The 6,000-nt window shown below is 40.5% G+C and overlaps 1 protein-coding gene across 1 annotated transcript in view; it reads left to right on the forward strand.

Moving 5' to 3' along the window:
* The window catches only part of LOC308293634 (anoctamin-5-like), a gene marked incomplete at both ends in the record, with an annotated part of 76,087 nt that overhangs the window by 64,953 nt on the left and 5,134 nt on the right, over window positions 1–6,000 (forward strand). The window lies entirely within an intron of this gene.

Genomic DNA, 6,000 nt, shown 5'->3' on the forward strand with positions numbered 1-6,000 from the left:
CTTGGTCTACCTACTGTATGTTCTTATTGAACAGGAGCTTGGTCTACCTACTGTATGTTCTTATTGAACAGGAGCTTGGTCTACCTACTGTATGTTCTTATAGAACAGGAGCTTGGTCTACCTACTGTATGTTCTTATAGAACAGGAGCTTGGTCTACCTACTGTATGTTCTTATAGAACAGGAGCTTGGTCTACCTACTGTATGTTCTTATAGAACAGGAGCTTGGTCTACCTACTGTATGTTCTTATTGAACAGGAGCTTGGTCTACCTACTGTATGTTCTTATAGAACAGGAGCTTGGTCTACCTACTGTATGTTCTTATAGAACAGGAGCTTGGTCTACCTACTGTATGTTCTTATTGAACAGGAGCTTGGTCTACCTACTGTATGTTCTTATTGAACAGGAGCTTGGTCTACCTACTGTATGTTCTTATTGAACAGGTGCTTGGTCTACCTACTGTATGTTCTTATTGAACAGGAGCTTGGTCTACCTACTGTATGTTCTTATAGAACAGGTGCTTGGTCTACCTACTGTATGTTCTTATAGAACAGGAGCTTGGTCTACCTACTGTATGTTCTTATAGAACAGGAGCTTGGTCTACCTACTGTATGTTCTTATTGAACAGGAGCTTGGTCTACCTACTGTATGTTCTTATAGAACAGGAGCTTGGTCTACCTACTGTATGTTCTTATTGAACAGGAGCTTGGTCTACCTACTGTATGTTCTTATAGAACAGGAGCTTGGTCTACCTACTGTATGTTCTTATAGAACAGGAGCTTGGTCTACCTACTGTATGTTCTTATAGAACAGGTGCTTGGTCTACCTACTGTATGTTCTTATAGAACAGGAGCTTGGTCTACCTACTGTATGTTCTTATTGAACAGGAGCTTGGTCTACCTACTGTATGTTCTTATAGAACAGGAGCTTGGTCTACCTACTGTATGTTCTTATAGAACAGGAGCTTGGTCTACCTACTGTATGTTCTTATAGAACAGGAGCTTGGTCTACCTACTGTATGTTCTTATTGAACAGGAGCTTGGTCTACCTACTGTATGTTCTTATAGAACAGGAGCTTGGTCTACCTACTGTATGTTCTTATAGAACAGGAGCTTGGTCTACCTACTGTATGTTCTTATTGAACAGGAGCTTGGTCTACCTACTGTATGTTCTTATAGAACAGGAGCTTGGTCTACCTACTGTATGTTCTTATTGAACAGGAGCTTGGTCTACCTACTGTATGTTCTTATTGAACAGGAGCTTGGTCTACCTACTGTATGTTCTTATTGAACAGGAGCTTGGTCTACCTACTGTATGTTCTTATAGAACAGGAGCTTGGTCTACCTACTGTATGTTCTTATTGAACAGGAGCTTGGTCTACCTACTGTATGTTCTTATAGAACAGGAGCTTGGTCTACCTACTGTATGTTCTTATTGAACAGGAGCTTGGTCTACCTACTGTATGTTCTTATTGAACAGGAGCTTGGTCTACCTACTGTATGTTCTTATTGAACAGGAGCTTGGTCTACCTACTGTATGTTCTTATTGAACAGGAGCTTGGTCTACCTACTGTATGTTCTTATTGAACAGGAGCTTGGTCTACCTACTGTATGTTCTTATAGAACAGGAGCTTGGTCTACCTACTGTATGTTCTTATAGAACAGGAGCTTGGTCTACCTACTGTATGTTCTTATAGAACAGGAGCTTGGTCTACCTACTGTATGTTCTTATTGAACAGGAGCTTGGTCTACCTACTGTATGTTCTTATTGAACAGGAGCTTGGTCTACCTACTGTATGTTCTTATAGAACAGGTGCTTGGTCTACCTACTGTATGTTCTTATAGAACAGGTGCTTGGTCTACCTACTGTATGTTCTTATTGAACAGGAGCTTGGTCTACCTACTGTATGTTCTTATAGAACAGGAGCTTGGTCTACCTACTGTATGTTCTTATAGAACAGGAGCTTGGTCTACCTACTGTATGTTCTTATAGAACAGGAGCTTGGTCTACCTACTGTATGTTCTTATTGAACAGGAGCTTGGTCTACCTACTGTATGTTCTTATTGAACAGGTGCTTGGTCTACCTACTGTATGTTCTTATTGAACAGGAGCTTGGTCTACCTACTGTATGTTCTTATAGAACAGGAGCTTGGTCTACCTACTGTATGTTCTTATTGAACAGGAGCTTGGTCTACCTACTGTATGTTCTTATAGAACAGGAGCTTGGTCTACCTACTGTATGTTCTTATTGAACAGGAGCTTGGTCTACCTACTGTATGTTCTTATTGAACAGGAGCTTGGTCTACCTACTGTATGTTCTTATTGAACAGGAGCTTGGTCTACCTACTGTATGTTCTTATAGAACAGGAGCTTGGTCTACCTACTGTATGTTCTTATAGAACAGGAGCTTGGTCTACCTACTGTATGTTCTTATAGAACAGGAGCTTGGTCTACCTACTGTATGTTCTTATAGAACAGGTGCTTGGTCTACCTACTGTATGTTCTTATAGAACAGGAGCTTGGTCTACCTACTGTATGTTCTTATAGAACAGGTGCTTGGTCTACCTACTGTATGTTCTTATAGAACAGGAGCTTGGTCTACCTACTGTATGTTCTTATAGAACAGGAGCTTGGTCTACCTACTGTATGTTCTTATTGAACAGGAGCTTGGTCTACCTACTGTATGTTCTTATTGAACAGGAGCTTGGTCTACCTACTGTATGTTCTTATAGAACAGGAGCTTGGTCTACCTACTGTATGTTCTTATTGAACAGGAGCTTGGTCTACCTACTGTATGTTCTTATTGAACAGGAGCTTGGTCTACCTACTGTATGTTCTTATAGAACAGGAGCTTGGTCTACCTACTGTATGTTCTTATAGAACAGGAGCTTGGTCTACCTACTGTATGTTCTTATTGAACAGGAGCTTGGTCTACCTACTGTATGTTCTTATTGAACAGGAGCTTGGTCTACCTACTGTATGTTCTTATAGAACAGGAGCTTGGTCTACCTACTGTATGTTCTTATTGAACAGGAGCTTGGTCTACCTACTGTATGTTCTTATTGAACAGGAGCTTGGTCTACCTACTGTATGTTCTTATAGAACAGGAGCTTGGTCTACCTACTGTATGTTCTTATTGAACAGGAGCTTGGTCTACCTACTGTATGTTCTTATAGAACAGGAGCTTGGTCTACCTACTGTATGTTCTTATAGAACAGGAGCTTGGTCTACCTACTGTATGTTCTTATTGAACAGGAGCTTGGTCTACCTACTGTATGTTCTTATTGAACAGGAGCTTGGTCTACCTACTGTATGTTCTTATTGAACAGGAGCTTGGTCTACCTACTGTATGTTCTTATAGAACAGGAGCTTGGTCTACCTACTGTATGTTCTTATAGAACAGGAGCTTGGTCTACCTACTGTATGTTCTTATAGAACAGGAGCTTGGTCTACCTACTGTATGTTCTTATTGAACAGGAGCTTGGTCTACCTACTGTATGTTCTTATAGAACAGGAGCTTGGTCTACCTACTGTATGTTCTTATTGAACAGGAGCTTGGTCTACCTACTGTATGTTCTTATAGAACAGGTGCTTGGTCTACCTACTGTATGTTCTTATAGAACAGGAGCTTGGTCTACCTACTGTATGTTCTTATAGAACAGGAGCTTGGTCTACCTACTGTATGTTCTTATAGAACAGGAGCTTGGTCTACCTACTGTATGTTCTTATTGAACAGGAGCTTGGTCTACCTACTGTATGTTCTTATTGAACAGGAGCTTGGTCTACCTACTGTATGTTCTTATTGAACAGGAGCTTGGTCTACCTACTGTATGTTCTTATTGAACAGGAGCTTGGTCTACCTACTGTATGTTCTTATAGAACAGGAGCTTGGTCTACCTACTGTATGTTCTTATTGAACAGGAGCTTGGTCTACCTACTGTATGTTCTTATAGAACAGGAGCTTGGTCTACCTACTGTATGTTCTTATTGAACAGGAGCTTGGTCTACCTACTGTATGTTCTTATAGAACAGGAGCTTGGTCTACCTACTGTATGTTCTTATTGAACAGGAGCTTGGTCTACCTACTGTATGTTCTTATTGAACAGGAGCTTGGTCTACCTACTGTATGTTCTTATTGAACAGGAGCTTGGTCTACCTACTGTATGTTCTTATAGAACAGGAGCTTGGTCTACCTACTGTATGTTCTTATTGAACAGGAGCTTGGTCTACCTACTGTATGTTCTTATTGAACAGGAGCTTGGTCTACCTACTGTATGTTCTTATTGAACAGGAGCTTGGTCTACCTACTGTATGTTCTTATTGAACAGGTGCTTGGTCTACCTACTGTATGTTCTTATTGAACAGGAGCTTGGTCTACCTACTGTATGTTCTTATTGAACAGGAGCTTGGTCTACCTACTGTATGTTCTTATAGAACAGGTGCTTGGTCTACCTACTGTATGTTCTTATTGAACAGGAGCTTGGTCTACCTACTGTATGTTCTTATTGAACAGGAGCTTGGTCTACCTACTGTATGTTCTTATTGAACAGGAGCTTGGTCTACCTACTGTATGTTCTTATTGAACAGGAGCTTGGTCTACCTACTGTATGTTCTTATAGAACAGGAGCTTGGTCTACCTACTGTATGTTCTTATAGAACAGGAGCTTGGTCTACCTACTGTATGTTCTTATAGAACAGGAGCTTGGTCTACCTACTGTATGTTCTTATAGAACAGGAGCTTGGTCTACCTACTGTATGTTCTTATTGAACAGGAGCTTGGTCTACCTACTGTATGTTCTTATAGAACAGGAGCTTGGTCTACCTACTGTATGTTCTTATAGAACAGGTGCTTGGTCTACCTACTGTATGTTCTTATAGAACAGGAGCTTGGTCTACCTACTGTATGTTCTTATTGAACAGGAGCTTGGTCTACCTACTGTATGTTCTTATAGAACAGGAGCTTGGTCTACCTACTGTATGTTCTTATAGAACAGGAGCTTGGTCTACCTACTGTATGTTCTTATAGAACAGGAGCTTGGTCTACCTACTGTATGTTCTTATAGAACAGGAGCTTGGTCTACCTACTGTATGTTCTTATAGAACAGGAGCTTGGTCTACCTACTGTATGTTCTTATAGAACAGGAGCTTGGTCTACCTACTGTATGTTCTTATAGAACAGGAGCTTGGTCTACCTACTGTATGTTCTTATAGAACAGGAGCTTGGTCTACCTACTGTATGTTCTTATTGAACAGGAGCTTGGTCTACCTACTGTATGTTCTTATTGAACAGGAGCTTGGTCTACCTACTGTATGTTCTTATAGAACAGGAGCTTGGTCTACCTACTGTATGTTCTTATAGAACAGGAGCTTGGTCTACCTACTGTATGTTCTTATAGAACAGGAGCTTGGTCTACCTACTGTATGTTCTTATTGAACAGGAGCTTGGTCTACCTACTGTATGTTCTTATAGAACAGGAGCTTGGTCTACCTACTGTATGTTCTTATTGAACAGGAGCTTGGTCTACCTACTGTATGTTCTTATAGAACAGGAGCTTGGTCTACCTACTGTATGTTCTTATTGAACAGGAGCTTGGTCTACCTACTGTATGTTCTTATAGAACAGGAGCTTGGTCTACCTACTGTATGTTCTTATAGAACAGGAGCTTGGTCTACCTACTGTATGTTCTTATTGAACAGGAGCTTGGTCTACCTACTGTATGTTCTTATAGAACAGGAGCTTGGTCTACCTACTGTATGTTCTTATAGAACAGGTGCTTGGTCTACCTACTGTATGTTCTTATTGAACAGGAGCTTGGTCTACCTACTGTATGTTCTTATAGAACAGGAGCTTGGTCTACCTACTGTATGTTCTTATTGAACAGGAGCTTGGTCTACCTACTGTATGTTCTTATTGAACAGGAGCTTGGTCTACCTACTGTATGTTCTTATAGAACAGGAGCTTGGTCTACCTACTGTATGTTCTTATAGAACAGGAGCTTGGT

The sequence above is a fragment of the Nannobrachium achirus genome, assembly GCF_963921795.1.
Source record: "Nannobrachium achirus genome assembly, chromosome: 11".
NCBI lineage: Eukaryota > Metazoa > Chordata > Actinopteri > Myctophiformes > Myctophidae > Nannobrachium > Nannobrachium achirus.